At 36.7% G+C, this 13,558-nt stretch overlaps 1 long non-coding RNA gene across 1 annotated transcript; it reads right to left on the reverse strand.

The window, feature by feature from the left end:
* Positions 1-1,874: 1,874 nt before the first annotated feature.
* Positions 1,875-11,172, reverse strand: LOC119779018. Its single transcript, XR_005280169.1, has 3 exons — positions 10,948-11,172; positions 10,536-10,657; positions 1,875-3,286 (listed from the first exon to the last, which is right to left on the reverse strand). It is a non-coding gene; the product is annotated as an uncharacterized LOC119779018 (long non-coding RNA).
* Between the last annotated feature and the right edge of the window lie 2,386 nt (positions 11,173-13,558).

The raw sequence follows: 13,558 nt of genomic DNA on the forward strand, positions 1-13,558 counted from the left end.
TTGCATGTTCTTCCCATACTCTGGCTTCCTCCCACAGTCCCAAAACATGACTGTTGTGTTAATTGGCTTCTTTAAATTGTTCTTCAGTGTGAGCTAGTGGCTGACTAGCTCAAGGGGTAATTCACCCGTTCATATTCAAGCTGGGGGGGAATGAGCATCCAATGTGGGTCCTTAGGCAAGACCCTTCATGCTAATGTCTGCTTTGGGGAGTGGCGGTCTAGTGGTTAGGTTGAGCTTGGAATCCTGAGGTTTGCCCCACTCTCATGGAGTGCAACTCCGGCTCCCTGAGAAAGACCTTTAACCCCCAGACTGCTCCTCAGGTGCCGCACAATTGCAGCTCACTGCTCACTAAGGGGATAGGTTAAATACAGAGAGTCAATTTTATTGCTCTGTACTTGTGACAGTTTATTGACAATAAAAAACAACAACAACAACAAAAACACTGGAGTGTGTGCATGGTTGTGTGTCTCTTTGTTGCCCTGCGACAGACCAGCGACCCATTTTTTTTTATTCAAAACATTCAAAATCCAAAAAATACAAATAGTAAACATATGGCAAATAAGCAAACTGATTACATCTCTTTTTTCACTTTTCAACCAAATGTAGATATCATTTGGATCATGTCGTCTTTTCAATGTATTTCCAAGCAATTTTTGATCAGTGGATAGCAGCCGGAGAATGTCCAACTGTCAACCCACTTGAGGTTTCTTTGTCTTAGAGATGTAAATTGTCCTTTTGAACACTGCCCAAAAGTTGAAGACCTTGTTAGAATTGTTCACTCAAGACAGTAAGGGAGTGTCATTAAGTGAAAATGTCCTGTAGCAACATGGGGCAAAAGAGGGTTGTTTAGTTACTAACAGCATTACTCTAAAGGCAACATACAAAGAAAAAAAAGACGTCACCAAAAATGAGAGACCTTCATTTTTGGACAGCAGTACTTTGCTCTAATATATCAGAGTATGTAACTAATGTGACCAATACTCTCAAAACTAATATATGTATTTTTTGTCTAATAACTCTTCTTTGTTATCTTTTAATAGTGTTAATCTTTCTTGCCAAAGCCTTATAATTAAAGATGAAAGGGGGTGAGGACTTCTTTTAGAGGCCTTTAGCTGCTGGTTGCTTAACTTCTTACAGAAGTAGAAACTGAACCAAGCTCTTTACTTATCTTTGTGAGTCATTCAGTTTACTGGTTTAGACATATGCACGTTCTTTGTCAGCAGTCAGGTTTTACTGCTTATCACAGTTTCATATTTGCTGCCACCTGTGCCCAGAGGCTGTATCTGTGAGGTTACTGTGGAGCTCAGCTCACACACTCTTTGACCTCTTCAAACATTTCTCAAGAAGCACCATCTGCTGGGGTTTTTGGTTATTAGAGGTGCTCAGATTTGACAGAATAACTGAACATGGCATGCTGGTGCCTCTTTAGGCTATCAGCAAATGCTGCTGGTCACTCTCTCTTATTTTATTTTTTGTTATACAGAATTCAAGACTTTTGAAAAATCATATCTTTTAACAGTGCAACATAAAGTACTGTGTTCGATTTTAGAATAGAATCAAATAGAAAATCCCCTTATTGTCCCACAATGGGGAAATTTGGGTGTTAGCATCAAAAAGATTATGGTAAAAATGGTCAAACAAATGTGGACTTAGAAAAGTGTATACAAATAACATAAAAGTTCAAAAAAATAAAATACTGTACCTAGCAAGTGTTTTTACAATATAAATTCTGTGTAACTGGAGAACCAATAACCAATATACAGCTGTGGACATTTTTACATTAATGGATATTTGAAAATAGCAGCAACATCAGAGATGTGCAAAAATCAGCATGAATGTAAAAATTTATTTAGGATTTTGGGAGCAGTGGTGGTTATAAAGTCTTACAGCTGCTGGGAGGAAGGATCTGTGATAATGCTCCCTGATGCATTTAGGGTGCAGCAGTCTGTCACTGAAGGAGCTTTCCAGTTCAGCACCAGCTTCATGCATTATCCATCAAAGATGTTAATATACTGTAAGGATCCTTTTTGTTTCCCACCTCCTGCACTGAGTCCAGAGGACATCCAATCACAGAAATAAAAAATTATCGTAACAACACAACTGCTGATTATGATAACTTTCAAATATGTGGACATGTAGTGAAATATTTCACTGTTTATTTTGGTTCTTTTCAGGTTTTAATTTGGTTCTCTTCAGGTTCCATTGCCAATATGGAACTCTAAGCAGCCATAAAGTTTGCTTATGCCTCAGGCCCGTCCTGATAAAGGCAGACTAAAAGCACTGAGGACATTGGCCATCCTTGAAGGTAACATAGAAATTCACCAAACAGAATCAAAACAAAAAAGCATGTTTTTCTATCCTCTTTTCATAGATTGTTTCCAATTTTTGTTTTAAAATTGAAAACCGCATTTAAAACAAAGCATTTAAAGTGACAAAAATACTTAATTACTTGTAGTTTAGGCTGTGATATTTTAATATTTAATTCAGTTACATGATATGTTTAAAAAAATGAACGTAACATTGTGTTATTTAGTATTCTCCAAGATCATGAATGATACAAACAAAACATATCCCCTTCTTCACATTAGACTGCCCAATAAGTAGCATTTAAGAAAATAATTTTCCAAAATTATATATATATTTTTTAAAGAGAATCAAATATAAACAAGTCAGCAATATACATATACATATTAAACCTAAAAAGTGTTGCATTTAGCTTCAGATCTCCAGATACAACTTGCAGTTTTTCAAATGTAGACATGAGTTTTTAGCCACACGGTGGCATTAAAGAGGCTTTGTCACTTTGTGGGTTTGCAGAAGAGAGGGATTCCAAGCACTCATTGTACCTGTCAAGGAAGGTAAGAGACTGTATAGTTATCACCTGAGTAGGATTTGATCCATCCCACAAACTATACAACCTACTACCTCACCTTGCTAGGCTCAACTTCAAGCACATATTCATGTTATTTGTGAAACAGGTTCTTGCTTAAGCAATACAAATAGTGTAAATCAGCTTCTTTGCATAGCAGCTGGTTAATGACATAGTTATACTTCCTATTGTGTGGTGTTAAATGGATGCCTTTGGATTGAGAATTTATTTCTTTTTTTGCTGAATTCCTTAACTGAAGAGGCTCCAATTTGACAGCAGCTCATTCTGTTTCCTTTGGAAAGACAGTAGATTGTATAGTTCTCTCAAAAGGAGGACATTAACCCCACAACTATTCAATCTACTACCTCAGCCTTAAGGACAGATAGATTTGCAGGTAGGTGAGGAAATCTGGCGAACCTATTGAAAAAAGAGAAAAAGAAAAAATTATTCTACGGCCATAATATTTAACTTTTCCAAATTTTGTTTCTAATAATAGTTTTATGGCATCAAAGCATTTGAAATTAAACATCTTCAAACTTATCAATGTAACATTTTAAAGTACTGCTCTTTTCACAGGGCCTTTGAAAAGGTAGCAAACACAAACAAATACTGTTAAACTACATTTATGAATATACCTAAATAAATACCTGCTTATTTAGGGACTTGCTAAGAATATTCAAAACCCCTTAAAATAAATCTTCAGAAATGAGGTAGCCTACAGATCAGAGGGTCTAGTTTTGGTTAGTTATCCAGGTCTGTTTGTTTTATCTGTGTCATTGGTCTTAAGTCGCAAAGAGGCACATTTCGCTTTGTTGGTCTTCAGCATAGGAAACTTAAGAGAAAAGATAACAGTCTACAAGAAGATTGCTACTGGGAAGAACTTGTTTATATGTATAGCCAAAGTGATAGAAAAGTTTGAAAAAAAAAAACTGTGGGAAATCTGATTGGAGGAGGAACCAAATTGATCTTGCCACATAATAAGGTCAAATAAAACAGATATGTTTTACCAGACATAGAAGTAGCGCTCCTCCTTGGCCATTTTAGTCTTCAGAATGAAAATGTTTAGAAAGCAAATGTGTAGATCTGAAGGGAAGAGTCCACTGCTTCTGTGTTGAGTTGTAATAATATTGAACTTTTTTGATCTCAGTGAGCTGCCATCGTGGGGCGCCCGGGGAGAAGTGTGGGGTTGAGGGTCTTGCTCAGACACCCAGAGTGGCAGTCTGTGGGAGTGGGGCTTGGACTCAGAACCTCAGGATTCCAAGCTCTATGTCTTAACCACTAGGCCACCACTCCCCAGTTTGAACATTTTGGATAATTATCCCACAAAAAAAAAAATGATGGAAGAATCATGTCACCTCGGCTTGCAAAAGGAGGTTCTAGGATAGAGGTGCCAGAATGACACAACTTTACAGAAAACATTTGTTTTTTAGGGCAGTGATTCCTAACCGGAGGTACTCGTACCAGTAGTCAGAGAGTGCATTGCAAGGGGTACATGAAAATATTTTATTTATTTGCTAGTAAAATAAAATAGTGCTGGGATCTGTTTTGCTTTCTGAGGACCAAATCAATCAAAAAGTAAGTTTTTCTTTCTATGTTTGAGTTCGCCTTCACCTTTGACACATAAAACCAAGCAGAGAAGCAGATTAGATGTAGAGAGCAGCCTGGTATCAGCTGTTTTTCACAATGGGGTACCGCAACCCATCAAAGCAGCTCAGGAGTCTTGATGAAAACAAAGTAAAACTAATTAATTCAGTCTGACTATATTTTTTGTTCCCAATTAATCAAGTTTAAATGTGATTATCAGGGATTTACTCAGAGGAGCACCTGTTTTTAAAATAATATTATGATTTTATTTTGGATTTAGTTTGATTCCTTACTAACTTCCAGTTAACATATTTATGTTGTTTTTTATTTGAGATGGACATGATAAAATGTATAAGAATTAAATGCTAAAATTAAAAGATAAAAAAAAAATAGTTTTTATTTTATCATCATTTACTGTATGTTCTACTTTTGGACAATCATCAATACTTTTGACTGAGAGGGGTACTCATGATAAGACAAAATGCCCAAAGCAGTACTCAAGTCAAAAAAGGTTGGGAAACACTGCTCTAGGGAGTATTTTTTTCTTCATAGATCAAGTGTACTTAAATTAAAGGCTGGCTCTTTTTGTTTGCATTGTAATATTGTGCTGATGCCTTGGAAAATGAGTTCATCAAAAGGTTAAGTTAACATTTTCAACAGGCGTGGAATTAAACCTGAATGGGGCTGGGTTTGGAACGGCCAGTAGTGAATTATTGGAAAAAGATGACTGACTTGTTGCTTAGTTGTATATAAGTAAAATGTTGGCTAAGAGATTCCTGTGTCATGGTCCACAAGTTATTAACTCTCCCATCAAAAAAATCTGTTTCAGTCCATACAACATGGAAAAAATGTTCAAAGCATTTAGAAAGAAAAAAAATTCTAAATGATAGTTTTAGATATTTTCTTATTTTTCCAGAAAGGTATCACTTTTTATTTAAGTGTATTATATAAATGTAACTCTTGAAAGTTAGAAAAGGAAACAAACTATACCTTTAAAAGTGCATTTTCCCTTTTAGGGAGTTGTTTGGCAGCTGTACTCAACATCTGTGGTGCAGCATTCAAACTGCTTACACTTGCCTGTAAGCTCTATCATTTTTGCTCAGAAAGTTATGGTGCAGCTGAAGCAATGTTAAAGGTTTGTCAAAGGAGTTGCTTGTTTTTAATTCACCTTAGACACTATGCTGGTCACATTGTTTCAATATAATGTAGCTTTAAACACAGGAACTAAAGGTATAAAAGCTGCCTTTTTTTAATGCAGAATGAAAGCCACTTCAAAACCGTTGAAAAGAAGTCTGTTTTCTGTGCCAGCTAGAACCTGGGACACAAGCTGGGTAAGTGCCCATGTCTAGACGGAGCCATGCTTTGAGAGAGATGACCAAGGCCAGACACTGTTATAGTAAAAGGCAATAGTAAAACCATGCAAAGGCTGAAACAATTTGCATAAATTAACATATGACCCATGTTAGCTGAAAAGCAGCTGGGCTTTTCATTTACATTCTGAATTCCTTCTGACCCAATTAATGCCATCAGAGATTGAAATGTTTTGGCAGCCTGTGTGGCTGCAGAAGCAGGGTTTGCTCATCGGGGCTGAAAAAAAGATGAGGGCAAGATATTTCAATTAAATTAATTATGAACAAAAGTGTATGGGATTTTCCAGTGTCTGAAATAAAAAAAAACAAATACAAAAAAAAAAAAAAACATTAAAGTGAATAACAAAAATGATTTTGGTATGACAATATGCATTTAAATAAACTGCTTATTTTTCAGCATAATTCTATATTAGAGATAAAATGTAACAGATATGGTAGCATACTGCGGGCAATATAATGCATCTCACTCTTTGATATAAAGATGTGTGTTTCTCAAGATTTATTCATACATTTTTCTGTCTTTATGTTAAGGTCTGTAGCCACTCAAATTTGGAAACTATTGATCGCTTTCTAGGATCCAAATTGCTGTAGTCGGTGTGAATTTTTGGTGACATTGTAGATCAAAGCCAAGGTACATATAGACATTCTGGTGTGATACACCAAATAGTCTTGGATTAACTGTAGAGACAATTACAAATCGGTCCTTAATTAATATCTAAAACGACACTGTTCATGTTTTACTTGGTATGATAGGTAAATGACTTAGGAAAATCATATATAGTAATGCAAATGGAGCAGGAAATATAATAATTTTAGATCGAGCTACTCCTTCTTTACAGTCTTTTTCTTGCTTTGTTTATTTTTTGTTGTTGTTGTTTGTTTGTTTTTTACCTAATATTTCAAATAAATTGACCCACTAAGATACACCTCACAGTGCAAAAGGGCTTGATTTGCTTTTGATTTGTTTCCTCCACTGTGTGAAAAACCGATGTCGTCTGACTGCCAAGCTGAAGTATTCTGGTTGATATTATCCGATTTGAAAAGCCTTATTCCATAGCATAAGGAGGATGGAGAAAGATAGCACATAAACTATGAAAGATCACTTCAGGAAATAGATACAGTGGCATACAGTAAGGCATAGTACTATCTGCACTGACAGATGTTTGGACATCTGCAAGCTAAGGCACTGATCTGCTAAGGGATTAAAAGGTGATATAACAAGACCACGCTTCTTCTTAAGGACAAAGAAGCGAAATTTGCCATTTATTGCTCCAATAAGTAAAGGTAAAGATCATATATTGCTTGCATATTTTTATTTATCAGTCCAATAAATGTGTTACTGTTTGTACGATTTGATTCTAGGAGCAGCTAAGTGGTTTATTTCTAAGGCTAATAATAAGTTAGCATAGTTTTGTAGAAGCCATTTTGCAGTTTATAAAAGTTTGTTCCTCTCTATCTAGTTTTATAACCATACACTCATTAACATCTCCTTGAAGTGCAGGGCCTTTTACTTTTATGTCACCTTCGCCTTCTCTGAATATAAAAATGCTAATGTCAATGTGTAGCTAACATTTCATCGCTGTCCTCTCAATATTTAAAAGATTAAACTCCAGCTATGAATATATTATGACATTTTTGTCATGGTCTTGGCACTAATGGCTGGTTTTATTTGATCATTTCATTCACCTGTCTAACCATGCCCAGTTTCTCATCATTGCTCATCTGATCCACCTGCTCCTGCTTCTATTTAAACTGCTTGGTCCCAGCCATCAGTGCCAGATTATTTTTGAGCCTTTGGTGTGAGTGTTTTCTAGCTTTACTTATAATGTTCTGATTGCCTGATCCTGATCTGTTTCTATATTTGGACCTTTGAGCCTGTCTGCCCCAGTTCTGATCTGTTTGCCTGACCTGTCTTCAGATTCTGTTGGATTCTACTGTGGACTGAACCTGGATCTGCCTCTTGACTTGGCCCACTGGATTATTCTGTCTTCCTCTGTCATCTGCTCGGCCCTGATCTCTTCTTAGTTCCATGTCCTTCAAGGCTTCAGCTTCTGGAACTCTCTTTGTGGCAAGCGCTGCATCTTGTTAGCTAACCTGTTGGTATCAACCTCATTCTCTTGGCAATGACTGAAGTCCAAACCAGGTTAGTGACTTACACGTTCAGATCATCCTCCATCAGGTTTTCCGTGGTCACTAACCTGTGTTTCCTCTTGCCAGAGTTACCTGCCTTGTACACCCTAGCCACTGCTCTTGCAGATCCACAAACCATCCACCGTTGCTTTAATAAACGTTTTTTAATTTATCCCACTCTCTTTTTTTTTGCCTGAATACTGGGTCCCTTTGTTATGGGTCATTACAATTCTATTTCTTAAAATTGGTGTTTCCACATATTCTTATCTGTACCTGTCATGCAAGAAAAAATTTTGTTCAGATCCGTAAACATGATCTGCTTAAAACACCTCAGACACTATAATGGTTACATTGTTTCAATATAATGTAGCTTTAAACACAGTAACTAAAGGTATAAAAGCTGCCATTTTTTACTGCCCCCCACGAAATGCTTACATTTTGGCAATGTGTGATTACAATTTTCAACTGTAGTTATGCTACACAGAGATGAGGTTTTGTAGACATAAAACAAAACAGTTGATCCTCGAATCTCTTTAAACATATTTCTAAAAACAACTATACACAACTTGCTCTCTTGCCATAGTAAAATTTGCTGATGAATACTTTTAGCACACTTCACTGTAAATGACCTTTCAACACTAACTTTAGAATAGCCTACACAATAGGCAGGTCCACTGCTGACATGATAAAATATTCTTGGGCTGATTAAATTTAGATTTTAGACCACTGCCAAGGCTTGTATAGTGTACAATGAAAAGATTATTTAGTTGTAATGTAGAAACGTATGACAGTCTGTGATGGTTCTGTTATTTGTTTTTATCGAAACAAAAATAATGAATTTGAGCTCATTTTCAGTTCCTACTATTAAAGGTTCTTTGTGATATTTCTTTATCAACATTTCTTTCTAGAGATGCAGATTTTCAAAGTCTGCGTGAATTTTGAAGTGTTTGCTGATGTGTTAGTTGAAATCAGTGCGACAGCATTGATCATCATAAGGCAATTTTAAAGTTTGTTTGGTAAACCACTGTCAGCTTTGATTCAGCCATTTAAACGACAACTTGTCACAAAGATAAAGACAGATTGTAAAACACTGACAGAGTATTTACAGTCTGTTTAAAGAGACCTCTCACTGCTTTTCCTTAATGGTTTTTCTTGGTAGTCTTTTGTAAGACGGCTGTACTCCAAAGAGTTTGATCAAGTGCTGTTTATAGGTCCTGAAACAGTTTTGCGAACAGGAAGAGCTGATTAAGTGTGTGCAGTCAGACCTGATGAAAGCAAAAAGGCAAAATGAGACTTTGATCCTGACGACCACAGAGTCACGCCAGCCATGGGGAGGAGACCGAGACAAATTGCGGAAGATGTGGTTTTCCAAACAACATGTCATCAGGCTATATGGCAAGTTCATCTAAGGAGAACTTGAGAGGAGGAAGAAATTGTTTTTTTTCTTCTCTGCTCACGCCCACTTTATTTTTCTTTATTCATCTTTTCTGTGCATTACTGTATGAATAAATGTGTATCATCCATTCAAATATAAGGCAACACTCTATCTGGCTAGTTCTAGATAAAATAGCATGCAAACATTGGCAAATAGAATGTAAATGCTCCAGTTACACTAAAAAGAAACTAAGTGGTTCATAAAGGGAGAAGAAAAGGCAGTTCTTTCCTGTAGATTCAATGTGTTGAATATGTAGGTTGTTCTGCTTCAGTTATTATAAAAGCAGTCCAAACAGTTCAAACCTATTTGATCGGAAGTACAGATTCCTAATCCTGGTAACACAAGTCCCTTCATGAGCAGAACAGTATCCGCAGTAAAATCTGGTCTGCACTGGTTTTTAAAACAGGTTTATGAGACATGAGCATCTAAAACCATTTTAAGCAATAATACAAATTGCTTAAAGATATGGTAAGCCACATTTTTCTAAAAAGGCTTTTTCCGTTGCAGATAATTTTTGTATAGTGGTAATAGTTAACTTTATGTTGCCCCTTATTGAAGATTTTATGAACTCAAACACCTTTTCTCATTGAGAGTGTCGTGTTTGATACATTGAGGTAATGTCACTATTTATTTGTTTGGATTATGTGATTTATTGATAACATCAAAATATTTTTTATGATACAGGAGAGCAACAAGATTTATTTATCTGTATCTTATTTCTAAAAGTGCCAAAATAAAATCAAAATAGTTTTGTGTACATATACAAAGTTTTAAAAAAATTTTTGGCCAATTACAATGTAGTTAAACAAGACAAAACAAGGTGTTTGTTTTTCTAAAAATTGGTTTTAAAAATAAAATGTATTCTATTCAGATTTTTGTGTCTCTTCCTAGAAAACAAGAGATCTAATCTATGTAAAAGATAAAGCCAAAGAATTTGTTAAACATCAACAGCCATAGATGAAGAAAGAACTCGATACAAAAAGACTGGGAAGGCCCGAACAGAATCAAAATAAGAAATTAGCAATACCTCATGTCTTTCTATGTCAGTTTCAGGCTAGCGATCGCATATTGGCAATATAAAAAGGTGTTGATGAAAGAAAAAACAAAAATATCTCAGCAGAAAGCGAGGAAAAAATGCAATCCACACCTCTTTCTTTTACCTGGGGAACGAGGGAAAGGCTGAGCAGTGTGTAAGCCAGCAACCCCACTTGAACAGGGGCTGGAGCTTGAGAGCAGCTTTTGGGCCATGCCCTCTTTCCTCCCTGCCCACTTTTACCCGATTGCCAAGAAGCACAGAGAAGAAGGCAGGAAAAGAAATCTGTCAGAAAATCTCGTTTTCACACGTAAATCCCTCAAACTTACAAGGAGCCATGTTGATTATGCTGTGAGCATATAGTAGATTTAGCTTTGACTCAGAGTTACAGTTGACTAATTAAACTCAAGTGCAACAGCCATGTGAGATGTAGATTATGTGTTGTAAAGAAAACATCTCACTTTACTAAATGAGAAAAAAAACAGAGCTTCTATTGACAAAAGAAATTAGAAAAATGAGTACTTACATTCTGTCTGGTAACAAAGCTAAAAGGGTTGACAGATTTATCTGCTGCTGGCCAAACAGCTCTGTGCTGAGTTGTCCTGAAGCCAGTGAGTTAAAGGCTTCTCTCAAAGACGTGCAGTAAAGCCTTTTGTCAGCAGTTGGCATCATTCCCAGGTAGTACATGCCTCACAGTTCCCATTTTCAGTGGTTGCTCCAGACGTCTTCAGTTGGTCTGCACCTGCCTTTGTTTATATGCAGAAATTCTACAGAAAAAGAGGAGAATGATCATCCCTGAGATTTTTTTGCCAGTATTTATGCCAGAAAATGAGTGGTTAATATATGTCTGAATTTTACTACTAAACATACTCAAGCAAAAACAAACACTCTACAAGGACAATAGAGCAAGGATGAGGGTTGATCTCTGAAAAGGTACATATCCAAAAGCATCACTATAGCTTCATTGATAGTTTAAGCCTTAAATATTAACATCGGTATCTTTTATCAGGCAATATCCTAGACAGCTCTCTGTGTGACGTCACAACTCTTTGTGCTTTAGGCAGTTTTTTTTATTTTATTTTACTTAGGAATCATTTTCATTCTTCACGGTTCTCTTTCCTGAAGTTTTTTTATTGCAGAAAGATAAGGTACAAGTGCTTTTGCATCTCAGACATCTCCGAAGAGGGAAAACAAGAACAGCAACAAGGTCCCTTTTGCTAATCTCACAGTGTCTTTCTCTTCCTGTTTGCAGGCACTGAGCTTGTAAAACTCTCAGCTGCAAGGATTTAAGCCAGCCTTCATTGGCACCATTTCAAAAGACCAGTGCCTGTCAGGAAAAAGGGAGAAAAGTCAGAGAAGCCCTTTTCTTTTCTCTCTCTTAGACACTTGAGGCACTCAGGAATTTTCCTCTAACTGTGTTTGGGGAATTTTTTTGTTCATAACAGCTTAGCCCCAAGGCTTTCTCATATCTAATTTATACTGCTTCATATATTCTGATATTTATCAGAAAAAAAATAAAACAAGAAAAAATGCAAACTATTTCCTGGATGTTGCTTACAGCTTTACAAAGGTGTAAAACTCTCACGGGGCTCAACTCCTCTTTTGTTACAGTTCACACGAGCCTCTGGCTGCTTTCTTTTTTTCCAGTACTATTATGTCTGGGGGTCTTTGATTTACAGGTAGGAAAGTAAGTATCTGAATACCCTGCTATTTAGCAAGTTCTTAGAAATCATGGATGGGTCAGAAATTGTCATCGCAGGCGCATGTCCACTGTGAGAGACATAATCTTAAAAAAACCCAGAAATCACAATATATGATTTTTATATCAGCGAGAATTCTGACCCTTAAATACCTGTTAGTCTGCCTTCAAAATGTCCACCAAACACCTAAACTAACCAACTCTTGCCTAACTGGCCTCAGGAAATGCTTTATCTTGTTTTCTTCCCAACTAATGCTACTTGTTGACTTACAAAACATATTTATAGAAATGCAGAGCTGCTCTAACATTTAAAGAAAAATGTACCACTTTTATATCCAATATAAATTAAGATGGCATGCGTTTGTTTTCCATCCATATAACCCTGATATCCATCCATCCATCCATCCATCCATCCATCCATCCATCCATCCATCCATCCATCCATCCATTTTCTGTCATTCCTAGATAAAATCACAGAAACAGATTGCATCAAGGTTAGTAATTAGACTGAACATGTATGTTGATACTGTATAACTGATCTGTGAAGGGCTTACCGCTTGCTACCAAAAACTGTTCAACAAAGAGAAAGAAAGGCACACAACAAATTGGCTTGGATTAGGGTTGTGTAGAAGTTTTACATTGCAAAAAAGGTTTTTGATCATATCACAGAGGACTGTTAGAATGATAATTTCAAGAAAACAGACGAGTCCCTAAACTGAGGGTAGTATATTAATCAGAGCATTTATCACAGTGACTTTGGAGTTGCTACAGGGATCCACAGCTTAGATAGGATCATATTTGCCAGAAAAAATATTAGTTTTGTCCTCCAAAATCTGCCCTCAATTACGGATTGTGAGAAGTAAGCCACCATTGAAGAAGAGACATATAAGTTCTGTTCATAAGCCATTGACATACTGAAAACATGTATGAAGGTAAGATATCGTAGTCATCCAGGTCATGGTCAAGCTTGAAAAGTTCAGTTTAGGTAACTGGACGTTAATATACTGTAGGTCTAACAAAGAATTCGGGGTGATAAAAGGTGACTCTGATCCCTCCTCCTGGATTGGCCAGGGAAGTCACTTGGGGGTGTTAATGGTCATTCGGGAGTTCTGATAGGTTGTAAACTCCCTCGTTAGAGTGGTTTCGCTCACATCCCTCATGGAAGTGCGGGTCAAGTGAGGGGGGATGAGAGGTAAATTTTCTGGGTATTGTTCCTAAATGCGCTTTGTGAGTAGTTGTCATGGTTTTATCCAAAGATCTGACCCACATGCAGAAAACCAAACAGAGAGACCAGGGGAAGGTTTAACAGGTTTAATATGAACTGGTAGAGAAGTGTCCAGTGCTGCTCTGAACACTGGCGAACCGGGTCTGAAAAGTGAAGGGGAGATCCTGCGGTTAGTTCAGGCTCAGAGGGAAATTTGTAAAAGGGAATAAAGGC

This window comes from Cyprinodon tularosa, unplaced genomic scaffold (genome assembly GCF_016077235.1).
Source record: "Cyprinodon tularosa strain WSP-4 unplaced genomic scaffold, ASM1607723v1 ctg141, whole genome shotgun sequence".
Lineage (NCBI taxonomy): Eukaryota > Metazoa > Chordata > Actinopteri > Cyprinodontiformes > Cyprinodontidae > Cyprinodon > Cyprinodon tularosa.